The sequence below is a fragment of the Mytilus californianus genome, unplaced genomic scaffold, assembly GCF_021869535.1.
Source record: "Mytilus californianus isolate M0D057914Y unplaced genomic scaffold, xbMytCali1.0.p SCAF_1, whole genome shotgun sequence".
NCBI lineage: Eukaryota > Metazoa > Mollusca > Bivalvia > Mytilida > Mytilidae > Mytilus > Mytilus californianus.
In genome coordinates, this window is record NW_026262581.1 from 106,041,544 (window position 1) to 106,056,200 (window position 14,657).

At 32.3% G+C, this 14,657-nt stretch overlaps 1 protein-coding gene across 2 annotated transcripts in view; it reads right to left on the reverse strand.

Annotated features, from left to right (window-relative positions):
• The window catches only part of LOC127729143 (trichohyalin-like), a 119,825-nt gene that overhangs the window by 28,701 nt on the left and 76,467 nt on the right, over positions 1 to 14,657 (reverse strand). The window lies entirely within an intron of this gene.

Consider the following 14,657-nt stretch of genomic DNA (forward strand, 5'->3'; position numbering starts at 1 on the left):
ATTTATCAAGCAGTTTTTGTAATGTGATTTACACTTAAAAACGTGGAAATACATATGAGTAAAATACATCTGCTGAGTTCAAACAACTTTTAAGCTTTACTGCTAAAGAGTATAAAAACATGTGGTGCTGAGCTAAGATCTCACTCGAAATCTGACACAAAAGGTTTTTGGAGGGCTCTTAAAAATATTCAGGTCAAACTAAATAGAAACTTCCGATTCCTTTGACACATTTTTACGAATATTTCAAAAATTTGAATCAATATGAAGCAGATGCAGCTAACGATGCTTTAGATATTGGTTTTAACTCTATTTGTTAAAATACCTTGTACGATTTAATCTTGAATGATGAGGTTAAGAAAGCCGAAACTATTGATTCAATAAAAAAAATTCCAGGATAACAAATCACCTGGATGAGATAACATTTTAAATGAATATATTTATATTCAACTCCAGCACTGATTCAGATAAACAGTAAAATATTCAACATTGTCTTAGACATTGGGATAATACCAGAGCACTGGTATAATAAAAAAAATAGTTGTAAGAGAAGCTGAATTATATATTTCACAACCATAATCATTTTGTTATCCAATCAAAGATAAATTAAATGTTTCTAAGTGTATGGCCTCATTTGACTTATGTATATATGTGCAAAGTTGAGTTCTTGTCAAAAATTAGTTCTAAAATTTTTATTTCTTTATTTATTTCGAAAATTATTTTATGATAGCCAAGTTTCTAAATTGTATTTGTTGTTTGTTTAGTAAATAGCATAGCAAAAAGTAAAATCACAAAAATACTGAACAGCAACAGTTTTTCTTGGAGAAATTTAAAAACCCCATGTAGACTACCATTTACATATATTATCTAGGTATTCTTGTATTTTTTTCTGTAAAATCTTAACGCATGAACCTGATTTCCATATAGCACCGTCATCTGCAAATTGTAAACTTTTACAATCTTTTAAACAAATTGATAAATCACTGACCATGATATTAAATAAAGTGAACTTATGCAACTCCTATGAAGGGTACCATTCCCAGTTTGTTCAAGTCTACACAATACACGCCATGGCCGAGGAAGATTTACTTATGTACCAACTCGTCTTTAGTTACTCAATAAAAGTAGCAGACATACGACTGCTAATTCCACTTGCTGAAGAATGCTTGTCAACCATATCAACTCCAACTAACACCACAGATTTTCTTTACTGGCTTTGAGACAGCTACCCGTAAATATGCCTAACGAGCATTTGACAGCATTACCTTGAGATGCGGTTTTTTCACTACACTCAATACATGTGTCTCAAATACTAGATTAAAGTAATATGCTTACTATATTTGGTGAATGATATGATTATAAAATGTATATATCAGCCAGGGATCATCTGACCGAGGCCTTATTTACATGGATCATTAATCGTGTTGATTTCATATGATATCTGTAGTAAATCCTTCATATAACAGACTTTCAACATAAATTCAATCATGATAAATAAAGCAGGCAAGGCATTTCAATGCACTCTTCTTTATTGATTAAACTGTTTGTGCTTACATTACGATATAGTGCAGATTATTTGTTTAATACTTTTAATGTGCTCGCAATTTAAAACATTTTCCTGTGCATAATTTCAAGATTTTTAGTGCCTTTCTCCATAAGTGCAAATATTGTTGATAATTTTATGCTCTTTGATGAAATCAATATATATTGTTTTCCAATTTCGACTTTTTTCCAACTATCAACACGTCAGATCATCCGAAATTTAATGAGCTGAATTTACTGAAATCCATTTACAGGTAAATTTCTTTAATCCCTATTGCCAAAAAATAACGTTTCTCCAACAAGAAATTTATCTGTATACAAAAATATCAAATGTTGGAGAAAAGTGAACACATCATCGTTTACCAACATATACATCTCTCTATAAGACATCATGTAGCAAAATGTTTTTTGGGCTAAGGCGTTTGCACTATCTTAATATAAATGACAGATTTTCAAAATCATTTAATTTTGGCAGTTGTTATAGTAATGAACTTTGAAGCCATTAAACAAAATAAAACATAATTCAAAAATATAAAAACCTGATACAGACCGATGGCTTGTGAACTCGAAAGACTGGTATTTGATAGATTTATAATAAATTTTTTTTAATTTGTTATTCATTTGATCAAAAGTGATCTTATCATACCTTATTGTTTCCTAAACATTCAACCTGTTGTAGGTCTTACGGTTGATGGCCAACTACTTATACTGTCTTAAGGCAATTTTTTCATATATATTCACAGCAAAAAAAAAAGAAACCATTGGTAAGTATATATTAATGTATCCAACATAGCCGAAATGATGCACTCCTACTGCAGGTCATACTGTCGGATAGAGCCATACTTCTACACTCAATCTTCCATTCGGGTTGTATAAATGTCGTTATATTAAGTTTCTTCAAGAACTTTAATCCGTCTTTCACAAAATCACACATACTGTGGATTTATCCATAAATGTTTTCTTTTCTTTAACGAGTTTTGATTTCTCACGTTGCAATGAGTGAATTTCGTTTTCTTTTTCAGCAATCAGTTGGTGGTACATGCGTACGTTTCTAGCATTTTCAACTTTGTATTTTGTTATTTTTTCTTGAAGTTCATCATTTTTTTGTTTATGTCTAATCTACAAAACATTTAACGAGCATTGTTGATACAGTATTAAAGTATAACCTATAATTCGGTTTTGATTTTGAAGATCACATCAATTGCTGGCTCTTTATTATTAGTGGAGTGACATTAACCGTAACATTTTATTTTTAATGCACACGCCTAACAAATTGCTAAATAATATACAATCCGAAGGCATACCATGTGTTTTATCTTTTTTGTCCGATAGTCAAGTATTCATACGATGCAAATTCCGTCAAATCTAGATCAGAGACCAAGGACGGATACTTTCTTATTCATCAAGGTGTCAGCATTTTTTGATATTCTGTCTTCCTTATTTTCATACATTATTTTATTATAATGAAATAATGTATGGAAATTAGGATGGCTTTCAGAACGGAGGTTATAGCGCTTTAAAGTGTTCTTGATGTATTTCTATTAATAGTGCATTCTTTCAGAAATTCCAGTGAAAATGATACAAAATGAGTTAAAACCAAAATATATGTATGTGATTCAACTACTAATCATCATAAAACCAAATATTTCTTTTGTATAGTTCTAAGGAAGTTTTTAACATCATCAAACAATCACTATCACAATCACGCGTATTACTTATCAAACAATAAATCATACAGTCGTCCAAAATACCGCCATCTGCAAAAAGACAGTGTTTGGCTGTTCTACGTGAAAAAAATTGGATGTACTGAATATATTAAGTTTGAACAAATACAATTGAAACAAGCGAGATACATGTCTTCTGACCAAATATCAGGTCACTTTATTCAGTAGTAACAGAGAGGTTGTTGAAAATATTTGTTGAACAAACGGATGAACGTATGGTCTGAAAGTACAATTTCAAGAGTCCAAGCACCTAGAATATGGGTATACTAAATCAAATACATTTTCCATAAACCAAAATAAAAGTTTGTTTACGTTTTAGTGGTTTTATTTTTAAATTCTTGTTGATGACTTTTGGCTGTTATTTGTTAATAAATATAAACCTGTTCTTCCCAATCCAGAATTCGTTTTTGGTCGAGTGATCGTGAAAGGCTTGCATCAAGTTTTTCATACACTTTTCCATCTACTCTGTAAAGTTTATCAAATTTATCCACTGTGTAGAATTTAATCTCCAATACATACATGTCATCTGTAAACAAAAACAGAAACCAAAGCTGATCGACTGGTAAATATTATATACTTTCATAACCATTTAAGATTTTCTGTGTTAAACTATCCGTGTATCACTATCAAATATTCCTGTTATTTGATTAAAGTTGTTCAAACTAAAGTATCCGTTAGTTGTGTCTGTTCTGCAGTTAAAACCTGTTATTTGATAGATGCTAATATGCCGACTTTGGCGAAACCACTAAATCCAAACATCTACGAAATTGCATGTTTTCCTTATTCCCCGAAATTTGTTTTCCACGAAAAAAAAAGAATTTAATATATCTGCTATTAGCATTAAAATAGTGATTTTATTGTTTTTCACACAACAAAATTTACTTGTTATATTTCTGCTTTTCAATACGCCAAAAACAGGTTTTTAACGTTTTAAAGAATTCTATATTCATTGCAGATCTTCAGTATTCAATGGTAAATTCATTGATATATTAATAAGATTGGTAAAGATTCAGTTTTATGTATTATAAACTCTTGTTGAAGATCGTAATTTGGCCTCTAATGTCTCCTTTGTTTTATTGTAGTGTTGGTTTGCCAACTCGTTCACATAGACCACACGTTTTTGGAAAAGTTATTTCGTGGAATAGAATTAACACAAATAAATAGTCTTCAAATCCTGTATAACATTGGTTAATTCAAGAATGTATTAAACAACGTCATATCTTTATACTTTTAATTACGGGAATGGGGTATACATTAATCGGGGTGTCTGTACGTCTGTCTTGACCAAATTCTTCTGAACTAAAAGAATAAATTTCAACGAAACTTTCACATACTTTTTATTACATAACGCATCTCTTATTTCACTTTTTTTTATCAGATTTCCCATACCAAAATAAGAATTTATCAATTTCAATTATAGGAGGTGACCATCCCCCGTCGCAACTTATCCTAAACCAGTGAATGGATTTCAAATAGACCTTCACGGAATCTTCTTGGCATTATGTCATTGTACAGCTCCTATTTACTTTTGATCAGAATGATTTATATTGTTTACCATACAAATAAAAATACTTTTGTCCTTTCATAGTATATGGAGTGAACTTCCCCAATCCTCCCGCAACAGCTCTAAAACCAGTGAATGGATTTCCATCAAACTGTCACGAATTTTTCATGTCATAATGCCACTGTGTACCTCGTATTTTACGTTTTGGGAGTAAACATACCCTATCCGCATATCCTTCTAAACTAGAAAACGATTTTCAATCAAACTTTCAAGGATTCCTTTTGACATTTTCTTTGCACCTCTTATTTTACATTTTTGTACGAATGATTTCGATAGTTTCCCAAATAAAAACATGGACTTTGCATTTTCATTTTAAAGGAGATAAACATCCCCATCCTCAACGCCTCCCAAATCAGTGAATGGATTTTAATCAAACTTTCACGAATTGTTCATGACGTAGTACCATTATGTACCTATTATTATGCTTTTTTATCAGAATAATTTCTGGGGTTTCCAATACAAAAACATGGACATTGCTCTTTCATATTATACGGATGATCATCCCCCATTCTCAACTCTGAAACCAATTAATGGATTTCGATCAAGCTTTCGCAGATTCTTTTAAGGGTTTACCGTATCAAAAAATGGACTTTGCAAGGGTATGGTATCATTTTGTGAGCTTTATTAATTTGATTTAAGATAAATGATTCGTGCATGATTTTATTTCAGAAGAAGGTTGTACTAGGAGGTAAAAAAAAGGAAAGTGTTGAAACATAATACTAGAATTTGAAAATTCATAGAGAGGCGAAAAACACGAAAGGGATATTCAAACTCATAAGTCGAAAACAAACTAATAATGCAATGGCAAAAAAATAAAAAACGATCAAAAGACAATATAAAACACAACATAGAAAAACAAACACTAAGCAACACAAACCCAACCAAAGACTGGGGGTGATCTCAGGTGCTCTTGAAGGGAAAGCAGATCCTGCTCCACATGTGGCACAGTTATGTTGCTCAGGAAAGCACAAATGTGGTGGTATAAGTTTAATTTTGGGTTTTGGTATGTCACATTCGAGGAAAAGAAGGAAGTAATATCTTTAGATAATCGGTATTAAACACGTATGTTAAAATGTTATGATATAATTATGACTTCAAAGTGTAATCGCAATTAATAAATAGAACATGATAAACAGAACATGCCACGTCCAATTTTTTTATTTTTAACTCAATAAAATTTACTTTCGTACAGATATTTTAGGTTTGAACCACATGTTCTAAAAAATGTTGTCATTGGCTTTGAACTAGCTGTCAGTAGCTGTGAGCACTCTCACATCAGTAATTTGTGTCCTTTTTAATGTTGGGATGTATAAATTTCTGCTACGTCCGGTCTGAGTTTTTGTAAGTTGTTTTTCTTCCAGGTATTAATCTGATGAGTTCAGCCCTTTTTAAGTTGATTGTTAGCCTTTGTTCTTATGTTGTACTGTTACACATCTGTCTCAGGTTAGGAGGAGGGTTTGGCGCCACTAAACATGTTTAATCCCGCCACATTCTGTATGTGCCTCTCCCAAATTCAGGAGCCTGTAATTCAGTTGTTGTCGTTTGTTTCTATATATCATAATTTTTTTTCGTTCATTATTTTGTAAATAAATCAGGCTATTAGTTTTCTCGTTTGAACTGTTTTACATTTGTCATTTCGGGGTCTTTTATTGCTGACTATGCAGTATGAGTGTTGCTCATTATTGAAGGCCGTACGGTGACCTTAAGTTATAATTGAAAACAACACGTTTAATAATTTCATGCGTCCGAAGCGCTTTTCTGGATTTACCTTCATCATTATAAACTTCTATGTCATTTGGTTTCTGGTGAAGAGTTGTCTCTAATATATCGAAAAAGTCATAAGTAATTTATTTGATATTGTATGTAGTACATTATATCATCTGAATAGTGTTTCAACATCTTTTAAAAAATGGAAAACAACACGTTATAAATTTCATGCGTCCGAAGCGCTTTTCTGGATTTACCTTCATCCGGAACGCTCAATGCCAAATATTCGAAAGCCAAGATATGTACGAGCCGTAACAGTTGAAGAGCTATACGACCAAAAAGGACCTAAAACTAGCCAAATCCATCTAAGATCAACTTTGCCTGAGGAAGTTGAAATCTTAGTTTCTATAAATTTCAAATTTATAAACGAATAATTTTAGAAAGGTTTGTTATAAATCATGTCAGTACCGAAGTACTAACTACTAAGCTGATGATACCCTCGGGGACTGATATTCCACCTGCAGAGGTATCGACCCAGTGCTGTAAAAAATGAAAACAACACATTAAAAATTTCTTGCGTACGAAGCGCTTTTCTGGATTAATGTGAGAATACAGGGGTGTGATTGTATTTCGATGTTTGTGTTTATTGCAATTTAATAAATTTTCAAAGATTAAAACAAAATGTTGTCCATGAAAATGTCTATTTTTAAAACAATTCAACATATGATTATTAACAAATTAACTGGCTTCAATTTACTATTTCCTCAATCGTTTACTGTCTGGACAGATAACACTTAAAACCTTAAAAATTTACTTTTTTTAATAATATGTCATTTATTTACCATTTAAAGTTCTGTATAACTTTAAATAAAGAGAAAGGCAATAAAATACTATTAAACATTTGCACAAAACTGGACTTTATTTCCTATCAGATTTGTAACTTTTGTTTTCCTGCGACTATTTTTTCGTTTACCACCAATATATTGCTTGGCTGTATTGAAGGCCTCAGGGAAGATTAACATGTCATTGTTAAATGAGTTACCTTCGTTGAATAAATAATTTTATCATTATTATTATTATTTCAGTTTTAAGTTCAAATGCCTCAAAAAAACTCTTACTTATTTCCATAGTACCGAAAGTTAATAATTATGATACATTATCAATTTTCTTAAAATGTAATTTAGGTGTGTAAGCCACCGCCATTCATGACATCTACTTTTTATTCATAACCCCTATTGTATAAATAGTCAAAGGGTCTTCCTAATCACTGTTTTAATGTATTGGGGATTACCGGGTTTGGGGTCGCTAGTATCACTTGTACAGGTAGACGCACTTGACAGAAAAATTCATTGATCAAGATCTCACGATTCAATGCATTATTTAATATTACTTTTGAGCAAATGCAATTGCCAATTAAGATCAATTACGATAAAGCAAAAACTTTACGAAGAAAACGTTTTAACAAGATTTATCTGACAAAACGTCAGAAACTAAGACTGTTAGTAGTTTACCACAAATAAACCTTGTTCCGCTGGTCATTATTGCTAGTTGAAATTGCTCTGTCCAAATTTGGCATTAAGGGCATAAACTTCTGATAATTACGGTCATATTTACCAGGTAGATCTTGTTTTACTGGTCATAATTGTTAATAACTTTTTTTTCTTTTTAAAACAGTGTTAACGAAACTGACCAAAGACAAAAAACAAAATGTCCGTCAAAGGCAATCATAACTCCTGTAAGGAGTCAACCAACAAAGACCTTTACTAAAGCTTTTTTGTTGTCTGGTTGTTTTTTCTAGCGTTGATTCTTTCTCTCTTATTCTTATCGTTTTTAATGTGACCGAATTAGACGTATCACCGGGTTTGTGCTTATATAAGCGACACTACGGATGTCACATGTGGAGCAGGATCTACCTACCCTTCTGGAGCACCTACAATCATTCCCGATTTTTGGTGGTTTCTTGTCGCACAATCTTTAGTTTCTATGGTGTGTGTTGTGTACTGTTGTTTGTCTTTTTGTCGTTTTTCGTTTTTTGCCGTGGCATTGTAAGTGTTTGATTTCGATTTATGAGTTTGAATATCCCTTTGATATCTTTCGCCTCTCTTCTGTTATCGTTTTAAATTTTTTGTGATATCAAAGTAGATACAATGACGATGCTGTGGGCAAATTTGATTCCATTCCACTTTGTTGTTTCAGAGAAGATTTTTTTTAAAGGTATATGAACGGACGAACACACGACGGACGCCAAGAAATGACAATGACCCTACTTGTCTCTGTTAAAATATATATCTATAAACCGTTTCTAAACAAAGTAAATATACGAAAGGTGATTAGAAAAGACATACATGTGTAATACACGTTGTTTTCTCATGTACAATATGTGCAACAAAAATAGTTCTGTATGTTTTACCTTGATTTTCTCCTTCTTCTGTGCGCACCGGTGCAAAATTTATACTGTAATGGATGGTACTGAGTGGAGGTTTTATATCATACTTCATTATTCGTGAAATTTGCGTCCTTATACGGTCTCTTTTTCCATGGTCATATTTCACACCCAGTACTTTTCCTAAAAAAGAAATTATGCTCCTCGATCTAGTAATCACACCTTTAGTACAACTACATAAAAGAATTATAGATTTTGATTGGATTATAACCAGTGTATTTTTCATGTTTTTTTTTTTATTTAATGAATCTCGTTCATATGCCACCGTATTGTTTATCCTCTCCGCCTGGTACATGTATTAGCCAAAACGAATAGGCCTTTTTAACCATTCACGAGAATACAAATACCCCTCCTAAACATTATATATATATATAAGTTCAATACTAGTACCATTATATCATTGGTAAATATACGTTTGATACACATATTATTTGAACGAAACTATAATCACCGATCTTTTCTAAACTGAATATCATGTATAAATCATGTTTGGAATCCGCTGTTTTAAATCCCAATTGAAATTAAAACATCATCTAACATGCACAGTCAGCCATTTGGGACCTGTTTGCATCATATATAGCAAGCCGTTTTACTATTTATTCTAACTTCAAGATATCTAATAATCCTTATAAGATATCTCATAACTGATGACCCCTCGGTAACTTAAAGTCTTGCCAACTTAAAAGCGCATCTGAATCATTTTTCTGATGAATTTGACGGAACACCACTTTTTCTCTTCAAGTTTTGAAGCTAGGTCATACATCCAATTGCTTTGATTTGGAATTTTGAAAATTGGAGTATAAAAACTCCCATCTTGATCAATTGATGAATCATTTTAAACAACTGTACATGTCATATTTTTACCGTTTTCTACAACAGAGAGTAGTGAGAAATCTCTAGAGGCTTGCATACTAGTACAAAAATCATATGATTTCAAGATTTATTTTTATAGAAATTCCACGTAATCTCTTATATTCTTTAAAAGATTGTTTAACTAGAAAGTCAGTATGTGCTTTCTCTAAATAATTTCAAAGCATATACTGACTTTCTGATTAAAAAATATTAAAAAGAATATTTTCTTTTTTAATTAATGTTTCCCTTTCTCAAAATAGGATAACTTTGCATTTTGAACGATTTTTGCAATTTTTAAACTTTTTTCTGATGAAAATGTATTTATTTTCTAATCAGTTTTAAAATATATATAGGAAAATCATTATATTTCCCGTAACTGAGTTCAATTTATTTCGTAAATGTTTTCTCATAATTGTCTAGGTTTTTGTATTATTAAAAAATCTAAAATGGTACTATGAAAAATTCAAAACTAATAACGTAAAAAGATGACTTAACTTGCCTTGTCATTGGTGGGTCCAACATCATGTACTTCCTTATCATGTCGGGACGTCGGCCTTATGGGTTTTTTTTTCATTCTATTTGATAAAATTGAGAAAGGAAACGGGGAATGTGTCAAAGAGACAACTACCCGACCAAAGAGCAGAAAACAGCCCAATGCCACCAATGGGTCTTCAACACAGCGAGAAAAATCCCGCACCCGGTGGCGGTCCCCAGCCGGCCCCCAAACAAAAATGTACAATAGTTCAGAGAAAAATGGACTTCACACTAAAATCCGAAACAAATAAATGAACCAAAATTTAAAAAGAAAACATACAACACTATTAGAGGCCAGAGGTTCCTGACTTGGGACAGGCGCAAAAATGCGGCGGGGTTAACCATGTTTTTTGAGATCTCAACCCTCCCCCTATACCTCTAGCCAATGTAGAACAAACACACAGCAATACGCACAGTTACACTCAGTTTAAAAGAGTATGGTTTAGTAGGAATTGCATTTTGTACACTTTTATATTGCAGATGTTGAAAAATTAAGTTGGAAAAGGAATAGAAGTTTGATCTTACCATCGTCATCTACGCCTATATATATTATTCCATCTTTCTGGTTGTTCACAAAACCGCATGCATAATGTGCAAGACTTTTCGTATTTCCCGTTCTCAAAAAGTTATCAATATTACCACCTCCTTCTTTAAATTCTCTATATCTTGTTTCGTCCCCAATATTTTCATCCTTTACATATACATTTACAGGTCTTTTACTCTGTACCCTGTTAGCATAAATCTGCTTATATTGTTTCGCTATCTGTGTCAACTTGAAACCATTGTTATTTATACCGTCAGTGACAAATTGTGCCTCATCAGTTGAATGTAAATATACAGTAGCAGTTTTTGTATCTCCACAATCTTCTATATCCAATTTATCCGCCGATATGTCTATTTTTAACTTTTTTTTTAATACCTTTTGAATAGTGTCTTTTAGAGTGTTGTCATTTTCTGTTTTTAAGTTATAAACTTCTATCACAAATTCTGTCGACATTTTGGTCTTTGTTTTATTGAATTTTAAATGCATCCATCAAAAGTGTTTTAGTTTTAAAAACAAGTGTGCGTTATGGTCGTTGCTATGTGACATTCAATACAAAGCTATTTTCTAGAAATGGTTAATTTTCAAGGAAGTAATAAACCCGTTTTATTTGATCAATTCTATCCTTTAAATTAGAATAAAATATTATCATGTGTTATTCAATTGACAAAATTAAATAGAAATGAACTTAAGAATGAAATTATACATTCAACTACTTTCAAGGCCGTACGTTCCACAGAGAGTCATATAGTAAATAATCATTTTGCTACCACAGCTCAGCTTAAGGCCTCCTCGGAACATTTGAAGGTTCCCACTATGTATTGGTTACCTAAACTACACAAAAAAACCCGCAAAATATCGTTTCATCTCGGCCTCTAGTAAGTGTTCTACTACTAATCTTTCGGTGCTTTTAACGAGTTCCTTAACTACTATCAAAGAACTTATCGTTAAATTTTGTAATAAAACATATGAAAACAGTTGAATTAACCATTTTTGGAGTGTAAAAAATTCGTTGGATGTTTTAGATAAATTACGTGCATTTGATGGTCCTTTTGATTCGGTTGACAGTTTTGGATTTTCAACTCTTTATACCACACTTCCACACAATCTTATCAAACAAGAGTTTTCCTATCTAATTAAATGGTCGTTTGATAAATCTGGTTGTAAATTTATTTGCTGCTACTCATATAAATAGAATTGAGAATGGAAATGGGGAATGTGTCAAAGAGACAACAACCCGACCATAGAGCAGACAACAGCCGAAGGCCACCAATGGGTCTTCAATGCAGCGAGAACCTCCCGCACCCGGAGGCGTCCTTCAGCTGGCCCCTAAACAGATATGTATACTAGTTCAGTGATAATGGACTGGACTAAACTCCAAATTATACACAAGAAACTAAAATTATAAATGATACAAGACTAACAAAGGCCAGAGGCTCCTGACTTGGGACAGGCGCAAAAATGCGGCGGGGTTAAACATGTTTTTTTGAGATCTCGACCCTCCCCCTATACCTCTAGCCAATGTAGAAAAAACAAACGCACAGCAGTACGCACAGTAAAGCTCAGTTTAAGAGAAGTCCGAGTCCGATGTCAGAATAGGAAACAAAAGAAAATAAACAAAATGACAATAATACATAAATAACAACAGACTACTAGCAGTCACCGGCATGCCAGCTCCAGACCTCAATTAAACTGATTGAAAGATTATGTCTTCATCATATGAATATCAGGCACAATCGCTCCTGTTAGGGGTTTAGTATTATACCATCATAAAATATATGAGAAGAACATAACCCGTGTCATGCCACCAACTGGTTTTAGAATAAATGTGTTTAATTCCGATGCAAAGACCCTATAAGTGAATCAATATTAAAGCCAAAATATGCAATCTTTAATGACCTGACAATAGTATCGTAACTATATCCCTTCTTAATAAGTCTGTTTAAAGGTTTTGTTAGCCTTTGAGGTGAATACTGACATTTTTGTGCTTTATAAAGAATATTACCATAAAAGATTGGATGTGAAATACCCGAAAGTATAAGATGTCTGCATGTTGAGTTATATTTACGAATGATGTCCTTATACCGATGATAAAATTTAGTAAATGTTTTGACTAGTTTATGATATCGAAAACCCTGGTGTAATAATTTTTCAGTAATACATAAATTTCTCTCGTTAAAATCTAATACGTTGTTACATACACGAGCGAATCGTACAAGTTGAGATATATAAACACCATAAGATGGTGACAAGGGAACGTCACCATTTAAAAATGGATAATTAACGATAGGAAATGAAAAATCATCTCTTTTATCATAAATTTTTGTATTAAGCTTCCCGTTAATGATATAGATATCAAGATCGAGGAAAGGACAGTGGTCATTGTTAGTATTAGCTTTATTCAAAGTAAGTTCAACAGGATGAATGTCTTTAGTATACATATTGAAGTCGTCATTATTGAGAGCCAATATATCATCCAAATATCTAAAAGTATTGTTAAATTTAAAGCCTTTTTCTCTAATGAGAAAGGTAAATATGCTAGATATACTTACTGGAGGTGTGATGAGATGATTGACAACATTTATGTACGCTTCGGCAATAAAGTTTGTCGACAGATTGTAGGTATTCCTATGGGCACCAATTGTGTCCCTTTAATAGCAAACTTAATTGTTCCTTTACTGTTATGAATCACAGTTTATGGCCAAACTCAGTAAAGAACCGTCTAAATTCCATTTAATTGACAAATTCAACAACACTTACCGTTATCTTAGTAATATTTTGTCGTTAAATAATCAAGAATTCTCTAACTATACTGCTGAAATTTATACAAAGGAACTTACTTTAAATAAATCTAATATCAACAGCAATAACTGTCCTTTCCTAGATTTAGATATTTCAGTATCACACCAGAAACTCTACACAAACATTTACCACAAAAAGGGTGATTTTTCTTTACCTATTGTTAATTTCCCTTTTTGGACGGTGATGTTCCTTTGGTACCGTCTTACGGTATTTATATATCCCAACTCGTTCGCTATGCTCGTGTCTGTAGTGACGTTTTGGATTTTAATGAGCGTAATCTATGTATTACTAGTAAATTATTAAATCAGGGATTTCTTTACCACAAATTACTGAAAACCTTTACTAAATTCTTTTAAAGATACAAAGATTTGGTCTGCAAGTTTGGCTGTACCTGTAGACAACTTATTTCAAACGGAATAGCGCATCCTAAATTTTACGGTGATGTTGTAAACCGCGCCCGGAAATTTAGATACGATCCAGGTAAACTTATCAATCCTTTAAATAAACTTATTCTAAAAGGTTACCTATTCAACACTGTAATTAAATCTTTGAATATTGTTTTTATTGGTGTAAATATTGATTTTGTTATCAGTAAATTAAAACCATACTAAATATTACACATATGTACTTTCAAGGTACTACAATCTGTCGATACCTATAGTTCGGCATTGCACAATGTCATGTTTTTCTCTGACTGTTAATGACGACTTTAAACTAAATCCATTGGATGTTGGATGTGTACTGATTGATATTTTAGTCTTAGCTACATGATTTTTTTCATTAGTTGTTATTGACTTTGAACTAGCTGTCAGTAACTACAAGTACTCTCAGATCTGTACTAAGTGTCTTTTTGTTTTTGGGATGTACAGGTACCCGTCAACGTCCAATTTGTGTTTTGTTAGATGTATTTCTATTTGTATCCATTTGATGAGTTAAGCCTTTTTTAACTGA